At 43.5% G+C, this 18,405-nt stretch overlaps 1 long non-coding RNA gene across 2 annotated transcripts in view; it reads left to right on the plus strand.

The window, feature by feature from the left end:
• The window catches only part of LOC142577956 (uncharacterized), a 90,115-nt gene that overhangs the window by 40,630 nt on the left and 31,080 nt on the right, over positions 1-18,405 (plus strand). The window contains exons 3-4 of one of the 2 annotated variants that reach the window (XR_012827113.1): positions 14,090-14,201; positions 14,624-14,774. This is a non-coding gene — a long non-coding RNA (uncharacterized LOC142577956). Of the gene's footprint in view, positions 1-5,118; positions 5,308-14,089; positions 14,202-14,623; positions 14,775-18,405 lie in introns of those variants that run through there. The other variant, XR_012827112.1, reaches the window with a different exon arrangement.

Below are 18,405 nucleotides of genomic sequence, written 5' to 3' on the forward strand. Positions count from 1 at the left end.
GGCCGTTAACAGCCTCTGCTGCCGCAAAGGCATTGTTAGCGGCTAACACTTCGAGTTTACTTATGAACGTGCTGCTAATCTCGCAGGCGCTACTACTTTTCTCGGCTTTCGACCGAAATCTGCTATCGACTCCCTCCCATTTTGGCTGCGTCCAGCCTACAGATTTCTCAAGCCGCTGTTGACTTCGCTCGATTTCCTGCTCCAAACCTTCAATCTCTTTGTTCAATGCAGCAACGTACTGCCTCGTTACTTCGGTTAGGTCTTTCTCCTGTGAAATGCTTTTCAGTTCCTGCCTAGTTTTTTCCTGTTCTTGCCTAAATTCTTCCTGTTCCCGTTTTTTGCTTAGAATTCGGTTACCAATTTGTTTTATGAATTTCAAATCATTGTTATTTGCGAGAATGGTTTTACGAATTTCTGCTTCCGTCAAGTCCTCCACTACGTTTACCTCGACCTCCACACAACCACAACAGGTCAGCTCTCAACCTTCTAAGATTCAAAGCAGCTGCCCCGACTGGTGGTTAGAAGAGTTTTCTTTAATTAATTTGTGCAAACACACAATATGCAACAATTTCCCGATTCCTAGAACTATCAAAATAAACACAATATTTGAAGTCTGGCGAATCAAAAGGAAAAAAACCACGCGCTCACTTACGGTTGCAGCACCCTGCCATCTGGTTCATCGGTCCGCTCTTCCCGGTTCCTCAGGACTCTCTGGGTCGAAGGCTCCCTCTGCTTCGCTGCTCCCAGTTGCTCAGGACTACTTTGGACAAATGCTCTCTCTTCGCTGCTCCAAGTTGCTCGGGACTCCTTCCGACGAAGGCTCTTTCTCGCTGTTCTGTGTTCATCAGGACTCTCTGGGTCGAAGGCTCTTTCTTCTTCGTTCTTCCCAGTTCTTAGGACTTCTCTGGGTGAAGGTTCATTCCTAGCGCTGCCACCACTTGTTGGATCTGGAGGACAATCCCAATTGCTGTCCCCCAGATTTTTGAACCTTGCCGTTGTGTGCGGGAGTTGGCCGAGGCTGAGGTGGACTTTGAGATGAAAACTGGAGGTTTATTTACGTTATTTACACTGAGAGTACAAAGAAATTAACAGTCATAATGTCATTACGGGCCGGCAGCAATTCGGACGCTGCGTCCCGTGGCAAGAAGCTCGAAAAAGATGAATGAAGGAATGCTCCCTCGCTGCTCCCGGCCTCTGGCTTTTAACCCCTCCGGTGTCTCGAAGTCACGTCACGTTCGGCCAATCGGCGAGCTCGCTCAGATGGCGTCATTTTCGGCCAATGGTAGGTGCCCGTGCGAGTGTACGTCACATTCGGCTCAGAGGATCGCTCCTTGGGCTCCGATTGTCCGAGGGATTACTTGTGTGCGGTATTGCCTTCCTGGTCTGCAACTGCCGTCACCAAGGCGGACGGGGGGGATTGCTTCCAGGGCTTCACGGTGCATTACGGCCGTCGTTGCCTCGCGGCTTGCAAGCGCCGTCACACTAGGCGGATGGCGGAGACGGTTTGTCTTCGAGCGACCTTTCAGAGCTGCAAAGCAGCTTTTCTCGGGACCCACGTTACCTGGAAGCGTGCCAGGCTCCCGCTACACTTTCGGGAAGAGTCAAGCAGTGAATATCTCCACATGCGGTGCACGAGGTGGGGGACGCCAACTTGTTTGGACGTGCCGCTCCTCGTGAACGTGGTAGATGCGCTTCTGCGCTCCTTAATTATGTCTGACGCGATTCTATGTGGCCTGGTAAACTCTAAGGTGGCTCAGGAAAAGGTCCCGTATCTAACAAGGTCTGAGGGTGCTCATAGATCAGGTCGTAGAAGTGGAGGAACTTTATTGTACATTAAGGATGACATTGCCTATGATGTCTTGTCGGAAGTTGCTTTTATTACCGTGCATTATTAATCAATCGTTATTAACAGTGCTTGAAAAGTCATTGCTTGAATTTATCGGTCACTTTCTGGGGAAGCAAAAGCGTTGTTTGAATATATTACGTCCGTTTTTGAATATGTGTCCTCTGCAATGCTGCCGATTGTCTTGGTTGGCGATTTTAACATCGACTTACCAGCAGACACCTTACAATCTGGTCAATTTCTAATAATAATTGAGTCTCTTCTACAGATGTTATACGTGCGCGAACAAGATAACAGGAATAAGTGAAGCTCAGATTGACCTGTGTGTAATTAGTCGTGATGAAAGTGATGTTATTCCTGGCATTTATTCAGTCGATCTGAGTGACCACTTAACCTTTCCTGTCCGAAAACTAAAATACACCCCGCTTGCATTACCCCATTTCCTTAGCGTAGTTTCCATCAAATTTGTCTCTCTGCTTTTCACTCGATCAACGAGCATGTCGACTGATCGGACGTTTGAGGAAGAAAACGCAAGCATTTCATACTAGATCTTTCTACAGAAAGGTAAAGGTTGCTAGGAAGAAGTATTTCCTTTTCGTTATGCGAACAAATTACATAATATCTAGAAAAGTGTGGGTATCAAGAGTTATCTGAGAGAATAGAAGCCCATGATAACATGTACCGTCAGTTTATTAATCTAAAAGATATCTCTCCTATAAATGAATATAAAAAAATTCGAAACAAGTTAAAATGTGATCTAAAGAAACCTCGATGGGAATATTACAAGAATTGGTTTATTGCTGTTTCTGGTGACCCAAGAAAATTTGGAACACCTTACGGTTGCTCATTGGTCAACAACAGAATAGAATTTCTGGCACACTAATTACTGATGGTGTTGAATACAGTAAAGAGATTTTCTCGGATAAAGTCTATTCCCTACTTTATAACTTCAGGTGCGTATTCATTTTCCAGCACTCAACTAGATGCACAGAAATATATATCCTCTTTCATTTCTAATTCTATATTCATGTCACCTTGCAGTGAATTAGAGATCAACTGTTTTCTTAAGACGCTAAATAAAATTGTGCTGCCGGTAATGGTGACATTAAAGCTACTCCAATTATTTTCGTTGCTCACCTTTTAGCGGCACCTTTGCAATATATTTGTAACAGCATTATCAACGGGCATTTTTCCAGTCAAAATGAAAACAGCTAGGGTTGCGGTTTTTATATAAAGGTGGTCCTATCAAAGTTCTTAACAATTATCGAAGGATTTCAATGTTACCCTTATTCTGAAAGGTTTTGCAGCACATAATGAAACAAGACTAACAAAATTTCTTGATGAGCATGAATTGCTTGTGAAGAAACAATTCGGCTTTCGCGGAAAAAAATCCACACGAAGAGCTTCATTTAGTATCAAAGAAAAAATAGCTAAGAATATTGATAACAAGGAGTTCACCCTAGGAATTTTTTTAGATTTCCGAAAAGCATTCGACTCTGTTATGCATGACATACCGTTTGAAAAATTACCACATTATTGCATTTGAGGGGTAGGTCTACAATTATTACGCGCTTACTTAACATACAGGCTCCAGTATACGGCTCTTCACGGGTATAAACCTCTGCTACAGCCATGAAATTCGGTGTACCACAAGGTTGTATACTCGCTTCACTATTTTTGATTATCTATATAAATGATATCGTGCCTCTACCACAAGCTTCCTCTATAGTTCTGTACGCCGACGATACCAGCTTGTTTTTCTCGGGCAGCTGTTTTAGAGATTTAGAAAAGATGGCGAACGAGTGGTTGATCTCGCTTTTATACTGACTTGACTGTAACCAGCTGCAGTTAAACGTTAGTAAAACTGAATGTATTTTATTCAAAGGCAGAAATAAACGGGAAGATTACACCATTTCTGTTCGATTTAAAAATAATGACATCGAGCGTGTCCCGTTGCTCAAATTCTTCGATGTACTTTTTCATGAAAGCCTCAGTTGTACACCGCAAATCAACAAAGTATATGCCAGTATGTCTAAATCAATTTCTTTCTTATATAAACTTAGGTATTTGGTACCAAACTGGCTAAAGCTCCAGTTATACTGGAGCTTTAGTTCTACTGGAGTTCATTCTCAGCTTCATTACTGTCTCTTAATGTGGAGTACGACTTCAAGAATGAACCTTGAATGCTTAATAATTGTACAAAAGAGTTCGCTACACAGAAAATCTGGGACCAACTGAACACACTGCGCCATCTTAACAAGCCTAAATTACTTACCGTTAACCAACTTTATAACATTACGCTCGCCTTGTATATTCACAAGGACATTGTAAACGACGTGAGTAGTTATATAGCTCAGTATTATCCTACTAATGTTCCCTATGATCTCTGACACGAGCGATTTAGAATACCGCTATTCAGAACCGATTTAGGGAAATCAAACATTTGCACTATCTAATATCTAACCTTCTCGGCAACAATACTTATATTCACGAACTTATTGGAAAATGAAGTTCTATACACAGTTTAAAGAAAAATGTTACAATGTACGTACTCTTTGGCACTACGTCCTAAATAAGTTCCTGTGTTTGAAAAAATTCTATAACCTTTGTACTCTGCTACATTCTCTAAACGTTATACATTGCTGGGAATGGTTGTGTTACACTTTGCGTAACGCTTGCATAATCTTGTACTTTTTAATATCTTGTCAGTGATCTTCACGTTTTTTTTTTTGTTATGGGTTATTGCTGATTCATTATTGTGATCCTGTTACACAATTTAGGATGTCTGTTCGCGATGTTACTTCTGCTTTCTGAACAATATTTCTTGGCCTGTTCTGATGTGTAAAGGAGTGTGTTTTTTTTCTGTTTTTTTTTTCTTTTTATTCTCACGGCTTCTGCCCAAATGTATGGGTGGAGGGATCTTAGTCAGGCAGAGTTCATCTGCCTTTAGTCCTTTCAACCCAGGCAATGTATGTCTCAATAAACTGAAACTAAGTCGACCGAGTGTTTATACTTGTTCCAAACTATATCTTCCATTCAATAATATGTGAACACCTCACCCAAAACACGCTTTATGACACATGCATAGGAACCTCGCTGTTACGTCGCACTCAGTGGCAGCAATACGTGGCACACCTAACATAGAAAGAGCGTGGCGCGGTGTTGCACGAGTGACCTAGACACCACCTGTGCGTCTCTAGCGGGACTTCGATGTGCATCTGCAGGAGTGTTACTTGCATTGAATTCACAGAAACTATGAATATTTTCTATCGCAGAAAAAAGACCATGTCGCCTGATGGGAGGATTCTGCTTGGGAAAGTGTCTAAAGGATCAAAGGCGAAATACATCTTATGCGTGCGACAGTGGCCTCAAGTGTTGTTTCGCTGAAACGCAGCGACATTCACCAAGCAAGAGCGCTTCTGCTGCCTCTTCGCTGCGACGCAATAAACATGTTTGATTTTGTGTTGATGTCTTTTCATAGGTGACGTACTGTTCAGAAATGTACTGGCCCCGCAGCTTTCAAAATTTGATGGCAGGACAATTGCGCTTTGTCCTTATAGCCATGTGCCTAAGAGCTAAAATAAAATTTCAGTCTAGCCTAAAAATTACTGCCTTCAACTACCTAGGAACACGATCTTTTATTACTGACGGAAACTGACTTGGTCTTTACCGAGTAACTGTTACAGAGAACTATGTTTTTTTTCTGCCACTAACACGCCCTTGTAAGAGCGTTGCCAAAGACGCATGAGTGGCGTAAATAAAAATATAACCCGTGTAGCTAGCTTAACTTTATTCTGCCTTTATGTTTAAGAACATGATAATCCAATGTTCAAATAAAAACTGGAAGATGACGCGCAATCAGCAGGAGGTAGAAACAATGTCTCATGTTTGCTTGGCGTATCACAAATCAGTCCTGTGGAATTCCGCAAGGTGGTGGAAGGTTCACGAAAGTAAAAATTGACGTCAACCCGCATGTACCATGAAGGTAGAAAGGAAACCTACACGGGTTTCTAAGAAACAGTTCTCGTGAAGAAAAATTTGTCCTGGTCCGGGATGTATTGGTCGTTCTCATCCCGGACCAGGACCAATTTTGCATCAACAACACTCTGACAATTATTACGCAGTTATGGGGCTTCACTTTTTCTAGGCGTGACACATCTATCGCTAGGGCTTTCAACAGTTTATAGCACATGAGAAAGATCTCTAACGAGACGTGCATTTGAAAAATGCGTAGTTGAAAACTTTGTAATGATTTTCGCGGCGTTGTGTGCACAGAAACATCTCATAATAAATTTTCACAGCGATAGCTTTAAAACTTGAGCAAAGAATATTTCTTATGGTTGGTGGCCGCTATCATCCTTTTTATTTACAGGAAGAAGTCGGCGAACAAAATACTTTAAGTTGTCCTCACCAAGTATTCGATATTACTCCTGAAACGTGAAGGTGTTAGCCATGGAAGAACCAAACACCCTTTATACACCCATAAATCTGGGACAGCATTTAGTTTATACGAAGCTTTGTTTCTGATAAACCCGAGTGGGTTTCCTTTTTAGCTTCGTGGTACATATGGGTGGATGTAAATTTTTGCTTTTCATGCCTTGGGATATTCGCACTAAAATGCAATCTTCCTGAAACCATTTCAACAAATGGAAATAAGTGACGTAGAAAAAATCGCATGCAGCAATGAAGAATAGAAGCGCAGTGGAATTAAAGAAATAATTTGCTTTGCTGTCATTGATAGTTTTCCATGCAATTCAATTAATATAGAACGTGCACCTGTGACGCCGAGGCTCATGTTATTACACAAATAAGCAGTGCAGTTGAAAACCTTCAAACACCATCAATTCTCGAACTACGGTCTGATAAATGATACGCCCAAAGGAAGGAGATGCGGAGTCGCCTAATGCTTCGTAATATGAGGTATTTGTGCTTTAACACTGAGGAGATCCTTAAATGCTACCAAGGGAAAGTACCACCCCTCGCCCTTTCTGTGCACCATAAATGAGCAGTCGAGCTCTACTAGGACTACTAATGGCCTTGCATTATGCGCTACCTAACCAAATTCTACTAATAAAATTTTCTTTATGGGCTGTGAATTCAAGATAAAATGAAGCCAGATAGCAACGCAATCATGTCTATTGTTTATACATCGCGAGACCTGCATCACTTCCTGCAATATAGCAATTTAGTTATTTACTTTTATTTATCAATACTGCCGATCATGTGGCCAATGTAGGAGGTGCCATACAAGTATAAAGCCAGAATCATAACAAGGAAGTAAAAACCAAAGAAGCAAGAAAAATGAAAACAAAGATTCGGTAAAAGCAAGCATGACATAATGCAATAATAAGACTCATAGTACATGCGTTCGAATTCACGTACACGGCTATGTGCATCAAAAACACTGGAGGGTCAAGGATTCCAGTTTGACACTGCTTTAGGAAAAAAGGTTCCATTCATATACAGTTGTTCTTGCAATAATTAAAACAACCGTCTGTCAATTAGTCTAGTTATCGGTAAACATAGTTGCCCTAGTAATGTTGGGTAATTTGTGCACGAGGACCAGGTGGGTGACCCTTCTGTGTTATCCTAAAATAGAAAGTTATAACCTTTCCTCGGCCCTATTAGCAACAAATGAGGAGACGATGCACTGCTTTCTACTACCACTTCCGAACCGATGGACATTTCATCCTAACCTGTACAATCTTATAGAATATTCATGTGCTCCTTATTTATTCAAATACATATTATTGTACCTAAAGATATCTAAGAAAACAAACTAAACCACATAGACATCCTACAATAGAATATACCATACAACCCTGTCTCTGCCTCCTTAATTCCACCAAGGGAACCGAAGAGTCTTGTTGGTGAATAATCAGGATCACTTCCATGCAGCGTGAAACGTAAAATGGACACGTTGTTGTTGCTAGTGCTACTAGCAGCAACAATGTTCATTCTTAAAACCAGACCGCTTATATAGCACAAGCGCCATAGCAGACATAGATCACGTGGAAGCTGAAAAACACGCGCGGTGAAAGTCACGCTATCTGATCATATTAATGACCCGCGATAACCTACCAGAACAAATCTTTCCCGCTTACGCAGGAAATATAACTCCTCGGGAGACAACGCTATCGACGGCAGGCTACTGCCGTCGATATATAAGAGGTCCAGTCTTGAGAATAAATGTTGTATCCAGTAGCGCTGTGTGTTGTTCGTTATATATGCCTACTTGAGTCCGTGTTACGTTTCGCGCTGCATTAAAAGTATTCCAATAGAAGTATTCACTAGAAACGTTCGTAGGTCGTGCATTTCAGAGTCGACGGGCGGCATTCGCCTCGGCGTAGCCGCCACTACGTAGCTGTACGTAGCCGCCATAGCGCGCGCAGCTAGAAACAGTTATGCTACCCGCCGTGGTTCCTTAGCGGCTATGGTGTTGGGCTGCTAAGCACGAGGTCCCGGGATCCAATCCCGGCCACGGCGGCCGCATTTCGATGGGGCGAAATGCGAAAACACCTGTGTACTTAGATATAGGGTCACGTTAAAGAACCCCAGGTGGACTAATTTTCCGGAGTCCCCCACTAGGGTGTGCCTCATAATCAGAAAGCGTTTTTGGCACGTAAAACCCCATAATTTAAAAAAAGTTATCCGATACCTGAGCGATGCGGTTCAGTTTCAGATCCAGCGAAAGGTTCAAACATTACGTAGCAGCCATAGCGTGTGTAGCAAAAATAGCCACCTCAGCCTTGTGCAACGCCTCCCAGTTTCAGATCCAATGAGAGATACAACCCCTACGTAAGTGGCATTGTGCACACAGCAAAAATAGGCACCCGATAATTGTGCAAGGCGTCTCAGTTTCAAATCCAGTGAAAGCTTCAACCTGTACATAGCAGCATTGCCTCTAGCAGAGCTGGAAAACATTATTCGATACTTGTGCGACGCGTTTCATTTTCTGATCCAGTGAAAGCTTCAACCTGTACGTAGCAGCCATAGCGCGCGCCGCTACAATAGCCACTCGAGACTTGTGCAAGGCCTCTCAGGTTCAGGTCCAAAAAAGCCTACAACGTCTACGTAGGAGGCATAACGCGCGCAGCCTAAATATCTATCGGAGACATGTGCAACGCCTCTTAGGTTCACGTCAAGTGAAAATTCCGAAACCTACGTCGGAGGCACAGCACGCGCAGCTCAAATAGTTATGGGAGACTTGTGCAACGCCTCTTAGGTTCAGATCCAGTGAAGCCTAGAAGCCCTACCTAGGAGGCATAGCGAGATCAGAAAAAATAGCCACCCGAGACTTGTGCAACGCCTCTCAGTTTCAGATCCAGTGAAAGGTTCAAAGCCCACGTAGGGGGGATAGCGCGCGCACCTTAAACAGCTATCCGAGGCTTGTGCAACGCCTCTCAGTTTCAGATCCACTGAAAGTTCTGAACCCCACGTAGGAGACACAGCGCGCGCAGCTTATACAGCTATCGGGGACTTGTCCAGCGCCTCTCAGGTTCAGGTCCAGTGAAGCCTACAACCCCTATGTAGGAGGCATGGCGCGCGCAGCTTCAATAGCTATCCGAGACTTGTGGAACGCCTCTACGGCTCAGATCCAGCGAAAGCTACAACCTCTACGTAGGAGGCGTAGCGCGCGCAGCTTACATAGCTATCTGCGACTTGTGCAACGCCTCTCAGTTTCAGATCCAGTGAAAGCTTCAAGCCCCACGTAGGGGGCATAGAGCGCGCAGCCTAAATACCTGTCCGAGATTTGTGCAGCGCCTCTCAGGTTTAGATGCAGTGAAAGCTTCAAACCCCACGTAGGAGGCACAGCGCGCGCAGCTTAAATAGCTATCCGAGACTTGTGCAACGCCTCTCAGGTTTAGGTCCACTGAAATCTTCAAATATCACGCAGGGGGCATAGCACGCACAGGTTAAATAGCTATTCGAGACTACTGCAACGCCTCTAGGTTTCAGATCCAGTGCAATCTCCAAACCCCACGTGGGGGGCATAGCCCGCGCAGCCGAAATATCTATCCGAGACTTCTGCAACGCATCTAAGTTTCACATCCACTGAAAGCTTCAAACCCAACGGGGGGCGCATAGTGCGCACAGGTTAAATAGCTATCCGAGACTTGTGCAACGCTTCTAAGTTTCAGATCCAGTGAAATCTTCAAACCCCACGTAGGAGGCATAGCCCGCGCAGCTTAAATAGTCACCCGATATTTGTGCAACGCCTCTCAGTTTCACATCCAGTGAAAGCTTCAGCCCGTAGGTCGGAGCCGCAGCATGTGTACCGAAACGCCCCTCAATTTTAGATCCAGCAGAAGCTATACCCCTTACGTTGAAAACAGCGGGAGCAGTGAAAATAGCTTTCCGACACTTGTGCGACGCTGCCCAGCTTCAGATCCAGCGAAAGCTACAACCCACACGTAGGAGCCGTAGCACGTGCAGCGAAAATAGTTATCCGATACTTGTGAGACATGTCTCCGATTCAGATCAAGCGAAAGCTTCGGCCCATATGTAACCGCCATGCGCGCACAGCAAGAAAAAATTAACACCTTTTCACTACCGTGAAGAGGAGTGAAAGCGAAGTTCGGCATCCACAGCTCTTGGTTGTTGTAACGCCGCAGCTTCGCGCTCCCTCTCGGCGAGGCCGGTACGTCGACGACAAGCCCTTTTTCGAGCGTGTTACTGGCGGCGTTCATCAAACATCGCCTGTTCTTCGGCCAAACGCACGACATATGGCTGACCCATCGCAGCTGCAACATTGTTCTGATTGGAGAAACACTAGTTTCTCTCACGTTACATTGACACACAGCTCCTATTGGCGGAGAGAATGACGTCAGTAGGGCGGCGGCCCAGCAGGACTCGCCGTTCAGCGCGTCTATTGCTTGTTTTTTAAAAGCAAAAACCTTACTAGCCGGGTTGAGCCGAGTTTTGCCTACGCCAATAATTTTACCTTCATTTGACCGCAGCTGTGGCGTAGCCTTGGCAACGGCGCCTCGCGCAATTGCGCCGCCGCACGCCGGCTTCGGGCATGCGCTCTCCGCAGCTGGGTCACCGCCTGACCACGTGATTCACCATGCGCCTGGCTATACATTATTCTAGTATACACTATACGCCTGGCTAAGAGGAGTACCGCGCTCGGCCAGTTAGTGCGAGCTTGGCCATGGATGAGCGCGTGGCTGCACCGTCTTCTCACGCGTTGCGCGTGAGCGGGAGGCTTTGAGCCGTCGTCGCCAAGCGGCGTCTGACCGCCCCACGGATATCCCCCGGCGAGCTGCTTCACTAGAGAATGTCCGGAATGCAAGAGGCGTCGCACCATCGAGATTACTGTAGGGAACATGTTCGTATCCTCTCCGCTCATGCTTCCACGCTGCGCATGTTCGCGGCGTCTCTTTGCATGTCTAGTACATGCGCTTTCCTTGTGGCACAACAGGCATCGCACCGTCGAACGATGCGTGTCTACCCAAACACATTCACGGTCGTATCTAGCCACCGACCTAGGTACAGTCGTCATGCCTGGCTTAACGATGATTATATACCTAAGTATAACAATTACAGCTAAATCAATGGTTAACCAAGTGAAACGAAGACTTAACAAGGTTAAGTCAAGCTTTAGCGTTGCATATCCAGGGTTGGCATAGCTAAGCCGCAGCCAATTTTTTGTAGTAGTCGCGGCAGGTGCACAACTCTGAGAGCAGCTGGTTTTTTTACCCTTACATTGCCGGCGCAGGCTAGCATATCCAAAGTTCCCTTGTAAAGGTATGCGGCACTTGTGCGACGCGTATCGTATTCAGATCCTGCGAAAGCTATAACCCCTACGTAGGAGGCACAGCTAGCGCAGCAATAACAGTCACCCCAGACTTGTGCAACGCTTCTCGGTATTATATCCAGTGAAAGCTACAACCCGTACGTAGGAGCCACAGCGCGTGCAGCGAAACTAGCTATCCGAGTCTTGTTCAACGCGGCTCAACATTCTCAACTATCTTATCAATGGCTGCTGCTTAGTAAATGTATCGTAATAAATGCACTAGAAATTTATATCGCTACTAATACTTCTTAGCAAACTGACATCAGTTTCCTAAATAAAAGGCTTAATCACCCTTTTACCGAACTCTTGATAGTATGTTTGAAGACGTTTTTACACGACAATACCTAAATAAAACACCTCTTCCCTAAAATACTAGTAGGCTCAGATATCCAGTACACGTGTTCTGTATGGTATCTATGCTTTGAATGTTTTAAATATATCTTCTAATCGCCTGAAAATTGCAGTGTACATTTCGTTTCTTCAAATTGTACAAGTACATTTATTCGAGTGCCTATTCAAGCCGATTCGGTCCTCCAACCTCCTTTTTTTTTCAGACGGGAAACTACCCTGCATATTTCAACATAAAAGTTAACGAGATGCACAATGACGACACGATTTTATTTGATGAAGCGGGAGTGATTAGCAACACAAGGCGAACTTGCCGTTCTACGATACGAAGTTGTTGCATCACTTTCATCCCCATTTAGGAGATCGGCACCACCTTTCAGATTCTATCGCAAAATTAACCAACGTAGATTCAACTGAGGCTTTACTTGAACGTTATTCATAGACTTAAGAGCCCGTTTGGTTTGTTATGATATCGCATGTTCATTACCCATTCCTTGCTGTTTACAGGATTCCCTCGTTTGTTTAGCAAATTTGTAAAATTCAGCAAATATTCATATTTTGATACATTCGACTGCTCATTCTGCTATTTAATAATTGCGTCGCTGTGACATTTTGTACAGCGAATTTTCAGATAAGCGAAATGAACCAATATCAATTGACAGTTTCGATAAACAACTCACATTGCTATTCACTTGACTGAAATTCATAGATTAAGAATCCCTACACGCTCATCGACCGTGCTTTTGAGCATTCACGATTATTCAAATATCCTCGCTGCACGATGCACGGACAGAAGTTGCGGATGCCGTAAGCTTACCGCATCAGTTTTGAATATGTGATGCACGTGCGTGATGTCGGAGAAAATGGCAGCCCCGAAGGCAGTAGACACACATTTAATTGGTCCTGCATGCTCTCGCTTTATTTGCCAAAGTTGTTTCTCGGCATTCCAAGAGCCGTACGGCAGCAGCAAATAGATCAACGCTTGACTCCCATCGAATAGAAATTTCGGTCGCGTACACTTTGCCAAGCAGCGCTGTTCGGGCCTAGCATGCAAAGAAGACCACGACGAAAATTTGTTGCTAGCCGGTGTAGCGGCCGCCGGCAGGCTAGCAGGAGAAGTTTGCCAGAGTACGTTACGGATCGGTGATAGGTCATAACGTCACACGCGTGGGTTCCACTGAGGGTGATAGAAGGGCCGTCTACACTGAGCTTGCCTACCAAGTTGGTCGGCGCGCCACCTGGACGGAAATGGTTAAGCTTGACTGTAGCGCATAGAGTTTAGCATACGCAACACACGCCAAATTCCAGGCACCGCGCACTCTATGTCTCACAGGACATGCGCACTTCCTGGCATTGCGAGGATGTACGAAACACATTGGGCTTCTCGGCTGACGGCCGCCGAACGCTGCCGCACTCTCAAGGATACCGAAACTTCAAGAAGACTAGGCTGCAACATTTATTAAAAGTGGGCAAAGTTGTTTTCTCTGCCACTGGTGTATGAACGTTTTTGCATAAGAAATGTGAATAACGGCACTAAACCTAAAGTGCTTCTATATCTGTGAATAAATACCCCCCACCCCACTCCTCAGTGTTCTTCTTTTTTTTACATTTGTCAACTACTGCTGCTGTGTCGGAGTTTTATAGAAATATTACACTAAACAGAGCTGTTCACTTCAAAATCAATACAAAACTCATTGCTATTCATATTTGCACAAGCGCCGTCCACTAAAAATTGAAATTTCAAAACTTCCATTCGGCACGTTTTGAAGTTGATGTCACCACTTTTTTTAGAAATTCAGAGTTCTCGCAACGTCTCTCATTGTTGTGTCTAAGCAATAATCTGCTTGTGGAAACGATATACAACGTTGCTTTATTTGCACCATCCACTACGGGCTATATCTGCGGCGTGAAAAATGCATTTCTCAATTTCACATGCACTTACAGGGAAAAGAAGAGATGTGAGGCATCTTTGCCTCTTGAGGCTGCTAAAGGCCCCCTTACACTAATAGGTCTTTTAAATAACGAAGGGTTTTCAAACAGATGCCTCAATGTTTTCTTTCCCTGTATGATAACTTATTAATAAATAAACTAATGTACAGGAGGAACATCCAATTGTGAAGTCATTGGAGGACATTGTTTGAAAAGTTGCCCCCAGACATCAAAACAGAACAGGAACTGCAGCTGCATCGAAGTCCTCAAATCTTGCTTGAGGTAAGGACTTCTACATCCTACACTTAAAGCGCTGTTCTCGTGCACTGTGTTCACAAAGCAATCAAAAGCACTTTGCCATTTTTGTCCTCCTTACTGTCTATCAGAAGTCCTTCCTCTGTTTGTGCTTTACACTAAACTAGGAGGACATTGTAACTACTAACTACCATCCTGCTTTGACTCTCACAATTTATTCATAAAGATTATTCGGCTTTATTCATAAGGTTACCAGAAATGCTCGTACTCTTCGTGCTACTTTTCCCACTTTTTAAAGGGGATCTAATGTCTATTTGTTGGTTACATAGCTGTTTATATACGCTGAGCGCCACTTTTTAAACGAAAATGGGAATGTACTCACTTGTGGTGTAAACTTTAGAAGAGGCTCACAGGTATCCTAATCATTATGTTTATCGTCCAAATTTCAGGTGTGTCTTAAGGAACAATCTTTAGACATAGCGAAACAACACACATTTCTGGGGATTACACTAGACAGACAACTTTCTCGGAATTGTGACATTGAAGCCCTCGAAGAACAAACTAAATAATAAATGTTCTTCGCCACGTAGCCAGCACGACGTGAGTAGAGTCAGCTTCATCTCTACTAAAAGTATTTAATGCACTTATAAAGCAAAAGATTGCATATTCTTCACCTGTTCTGCATGGTTTCTCCCGTTCGTCGGAAGAGGGACTTCAAGCATTCATAGCTTAGTGTCTTCGAGCTTGCTTAGGCGCTCAACCTCAAATTCTTTAGTATTTGCAGAGGCACGTCAGCCTCCATTTCCTATTATGAGGACGGTTCAAACCTGTAAACAATATTTTCGTGTTTCAGTGCAGTACAAAAGGCACCCACTAGCAAATGCACTGTTTGAGACACAGGGCGAATATCATTATACGGTGATTCGGGAGCACCAAAATCGACTACCACATCACAAATTTTGTTCTCAGATATCATCTCCCCTCCATGGCGACTTGTTTCTCCAAAAGTGTAACTTTCGGTTGAATAAAATATTTACGAACGATATATGTTTATGCTAGCAGCCCAACTAGCGTTATATCAGATGTACTTTCGATATTGTGACTATATTCAAGAGGAGGATTATTGCCAAAAAAACTATACAGCTGCCTTTGTGATCCCAAAATGGAACCAAACACTGACATTTAAACTATCTCACACACATTATCAGCAGCAGCAAAGCTCTTTGCAATATTGTCTTTGTTACCATACGTAAATTTAATGCAAAAAGGGGAACAATGGGTCATTCTTTGTGACTCGCAGGCAGCTTTGTTTTCGCTTCATGGTGACATCAGCAATGCACAAAACAGGGCGTCAGTTTACGAGACACTAAAGAAACTCACAAAAGCAAGTGAAGAGAATCACACAATAATGTTCCAATGCATACCTGGCCACTGCAATATCTCTGAAAATTTGTCAGCAGAAAAAGCAGCTGGATAAGCGCATGTAAATAACGCCATAGGTAGTCTCCCTCTAACGCAATGTGAATTGTGCCAGTCGCTACGAGAGATCTCAGCGTGTCATTGCAAGGCGACCTGGTTTGATCAGAACTCGAAATCTTCAGATTTATTTCACATTGACCCGTCACTTCAATTTAAAATCCCGTCCACATCATATACAACCAGAGTCCTTGAAAAGCTTATTCACCGTCTGCGGCTGGGTACCGCGTACGCGAGAAACTTTCTACATAAAACATCTAGAGATGATAGCGCCGAATGCACTTGTGTCCCCACAGATGAGGATGTGCAGCATATTCTTGTAGAATGTCCGCGATCCGATAGATGCAGACAACGCTTAATACGTGAGTAGACGGGACATTAGTGAAATAATAAATAATATTAAGTGACAGTAGATTAATACGTGACATTAGACCGCAGGCCCTTCAGCCTAAGGAATATCTGAGGTCGAAGGCCAGCATACTCATTGCGAAGACGAGCGTTACAGGCCCTTCAAAGATATCTAGAAGCGATCAATATTCTCGGAAACTATTGAGTAGAGCGTGTATATGTGATAAGCTCATTCTATGAGATTTTTTAACCTGACTTTGACCACTTCGATGCCTGGATTAATGTACCATCATTCATATCTAATCTGTACTTTCTTATAAGCCCTGACTTCAGTCTTATGTGACCAAACGTTTTTCTTTAGTTTTGTGCACATATGTGACTGGATGGACTTTGCGTTGCCGTGTTTCTGAGTTGACTCAGTTTTAGCGTGGCTTTAGTGTAATTAGGTGAGTGGACTTTGTGCTACTCTAATTTGAATTTTACGTTTAGTTTAAATGCATTTAAGTTGATTATTTTTTAAATGTCTATGTGAAAAGGGCTAGCCCGCGCCAACTAAAGGTGACATCTCCTAAGTACCACATAATAATAATAATAATAATAATAATAATAATAATAATAATAATAATAATAATAATAATAATAATAATAATAAATACAATACTTAATTCCTTATTATATCTCTTCTAAAAAGACCGCTGCAAGTCTGCGCCTGGCTCCATGCAAATCACATGCCTCTTGCTTGCGCACCTCATTCCTTTCAAGTTTCCTGTACGAATGGCATATGAGAATTTCTCGCGACATTCCAACGAAGTATTATCACGCTATTCCGTAGACGTCTATAGGGCCGACAGGACTTGAATTAGGTCAGTGCGGTTATGATGCGCAATGAGCAATTTTTCCCTGCCGCCTTTACATTTAGTGCGACACATTAGGTTATGGTCCAATCATAGAGCGAATAAGAGTGGTTCTTTTCTACGCGTTCGTTGGTATCTGCTCGTGACATTGCCACACTAATCTGCAGTACATAATCCGCATGTAACTCACTGAATTTGTTGCGCATGTTCTAACGGATGTAAGCGTGTTTTAAATGATGTTTCGAGCTATGCGTTTCATTTTTTGTTCCTATGCATCGGCAAACGACAGCCGATGTAGCGTAGTTTATCAAGCACTTATCAAGAATCAAGACGTAGAGGCACCAAAAAGATTAAAGAACGAATCCCATCACCACCACCCCGTTTCATATAAGAGGTCCAAGTTCTCCAAACCTTCAATATTACCGTCATAAAAACAGCGTATGGAGTCTGGATGAAAAGAAGGGGAACTGAGAAGCCCATTCTCGTAAAACACACCAATATGAAGCCAGCAAATAATGAAACCGCAAAGACTTTGTGTAATGATGTGTAAATGCGCGTAATTTTCGGTGAATCAAAGTGTGACGCGGAGCAATACGTACCACTGATGATGGTCTTGCAAAATGCTCATCTTTATTTCATGTACGTCTTGTCCGCAGGACAGTGAAATGGTGGTTCACCTGACAGCAGGTACTGTTCCATTCAAGGGATTATGGCAGCAGCCTGCACCAATGAAAGGGGTGAAATTCGCCGCAGCTTCTTGCATTATTACAAAGTATGCCGGCCGTAATTAGCCGCACTAAACTCTTCGGTAGAAACCTCCAGAAAACTTTGCCGGCAAATGGTGCGGTATCTTCCATACCGCTAATTATGAACAACGGCAGGCGGTTCCATTGCCATTTAGCCCTCTTAGAAATTTTACATGAAATACGTAGTCTTTAAACTCAGATGGTTCCACTGTAGACTTCAGTTTGTTCCAGCTCCTTCGGTAGGCAACATATGCTTCGTGAGGCATTTCTTCTCCGTGCCTCCCTGCTGCAAGCTTGATAAAATAACAGTGCAAGGCGAGATGGGTTGGGCCGCGTTTGAAATAGATGCCAAGGCAAAATGAGTTTGGAAGAAAGACTTCGAAACATGGATCAAAATAAATGGTTGGCTAAAGTGCTAGGTGTCTCTACCTGAACAGCGTAGACAAAGAATGGAGGAAGAGATAAAAAAAGTTGGTAACCAAGTGCAGGATAATTGAAAGGATTTATCAAAAAGAAATTGAGAGAAACAGAGACCACGAATTGTATGCAATTAATGCAAACATAAAATACCGTGAAGATTTGCAATAGTAAGAAGAAAGAAATTAGAAGGGGTAACATCTCAGGAGATAGAATGGAAACTTGCCTCAGGACAATAACATACCGGAGCAAATATTCGCGGCAATATGAGGCTTGTGTATGCTGCAGTAAAATACGGAGACAACTCTGCATGCCTTAGAGTAATGCGAATGGCATAACTTAGTGAGACCCGTAGGTAACGTACTCCCTCCAGGCCGTACAAAATTCCCT

Source organism: Dermacentor variabilis, chromosome 4 (assembly GCF_050947875.1).
Source record: "Dermacentor variabilis isolate Ectoservices chromosome 4, ASM5094787v1, whole genome shotgun sequence".
In the NCBI taxonomy this organism is placed as follows: Eukaryota; Metazoa; Arthropoda; class Arachnida; order Ixodida; family Ixodidae; genus Dermacentor; species Dermacentor variabilis.